Here is a 1,910-nt window from a genome sequence, read left to right as displayed (position 1 = left end):
GGAAAGAAACATGTATTGGGAGTCAAGATGCATTCTAGCCCTGCCTCTGCCACTAAAATCCTTTGTGCCCATGGGCAAATCACTACTTTTGTTGGCCTTAGTTTTCTTATATGAAAAATGAAGATATTGAATCAGTTGATCTCCAAGGTTCCTTCCACTTAAAATGTTATGGCTTTATGCTATCAAGACTCTATTGCCCAGGGAAAATTGTGAAATGAGAACTTTTGTCCTGACCTTCTCTCCCTTTCATTGCTCCCTTTCCATCTTCGTGCAGGACAGGCCCCTCGCTCATGGCCCCCTGTCTGGACCGGGCTTTTCCTCACAGAGCACTACTTGACTCTTTCGGCTTTTGTTCACTGATTCCTCACACAGAAACTTACTGATCCTTTGTGTGGACTCCTCAGGCTCCAACAAAGTAATGAAAGTTATTCTCATAAAGTAATACACATCAGTGAACACTACTGTGATAACCCTTTAAAGGAAAGATGTGTATTTATTTATTTATTATTTTTTAATGTAAGAAACATTCTTTATTAATGGTAAGTTACTCCTCTAGATGCTTCAGTTTGCGCGTGTATAAAGGACTGCATCCAGATCCACAATTAAATAGGGCCCTTTTAATGAAACCCATTATTACTTGAGATATTAGAGTAACACTGTATACAAGAAAAACCAAATGGATGAAAATTTACTTTTATCCAGTTTATAAAATATATTTGAATAGCTAATTTCATGAATTAGTGTTGAATCACTCACTATACATATTTGAGACAAGCAATGCAGATGAGCAATGAATTAGGTCCGGAAATGAATAGCAAGAAGAGCACAAGATGAATTAATTACATTTGGCAAATTACATGACAATGACTGAAATGTTTATAGCACCACAAAGTTGTAATGAATTTTAGAAATTACTACACCAGGAGATATGTTATTTTGTTTTGTTTGTCTGGATCTATAATTTCTTCTGTGTTGGTAATACTCTTGTTTTGAAACTAACTCTAGCAATGCTGATCACCAACTTTCTGCATCTGATAACATTAGAGAAATTAAGGGAAGTAGGTTTTATAGGTATTTTTATTCCCATTTAAGAGATGAAGAATTATAGTTTTTGGTTACCTTTTCATGCTTCTCTTAAGAATATGGAACGATTCACAAATTTGCGTGTCATTCTTGCACAGGGGCCATGCTAATCTTCTCTGTATCATTCCAATTTTAGTACATGTACTGCTGAAGCAAGCACCATGCATTTATTTATTGTAATAATTTTGACATCTTTTGTTTTTATATCACCTACATTTCCGATTTTTTTCTCTCCTATCCCCATTCATTCATAGTCAGCTACCTATAACAAGGAGGAATGAAGAGCGAAGGAAAAAGTTCAGCAAAACCAAATAACACATTGTATAAGTCTTACATTACATGCAGTAGTCCACACTCGTAGCCCCCAGTTCTACAAAGAAGCAGGGTGCCATTCCATATCTCTTCTTTGAGGCTAAACTTGTTCATTATAATTTCATTACATTGAGTTTCAAATGCTTTGCTATCATTTTTTCTTTTCATTTACATTGTAGTCATGGTGATTACTATTTTTCCGGTGCTGCTTCCTTCACTTTGCATCAGTCCATATCTTCCCAAGCTTTTCTATATCCATCACATTCATCATTTCTTGTACCTAAATAATAGCCTATTATGCTCACGTACTCCAACCTGTTTAGGGGTGTGATACGACTAATCTCTACCAACATTTTCCCACAAAATGTGTTAAACCTTTTCCCCTTTCCTTCTATAATAGTAATGTTGTCGTTCAGTTATTTTAGTCATGTCTGACTCTCCGTGATGCCATTTGGAGTTTTCTTGGCAAAGATACTAGAGTGGTTTGCCATTTCCTTCTCCAGCTCATTTTATAG

The 1,910-nt window shown here is 35.9% G+C and overlaps 1 non-coding gene across 1 annotated transcript; it reads right to left on the bottom strand.

Moving 5' to 3' along the window:
• Positions 1 to 1,136: 1,136 nt before the first annotated feature.
• Positions 1,137 to 1,243, bottom strand: LOC114027863. The gene has a single exon (XR_003567303.1). It is a non-coding gene; the product is annotated as a U6 spliceosomal RNA (small nuclear RNA).
• Between the last annotated feature and the right edge of the window lie 667 nt (positions 1,244 to 1,910).

The sequence above is a fragment of the Vombatus ursinus genome, unplaced genomic scaffold (genome assembly GCF_900497805.2).
Source record: "Vombatus ursinus unplaced genomic scaffold, bare-nosed wombat genome assembly UNPS02014863.1, whole genome shotgun sequence".
NCBI lineage: Eukaryota > Metazoa > Chordata > Mammalia > Diprotodontia > Vombatidae > Vombatus > Vombatus ursinus.
This window is presented reverse-complemented; position numbering and strand designations above follow the sequence as displayed.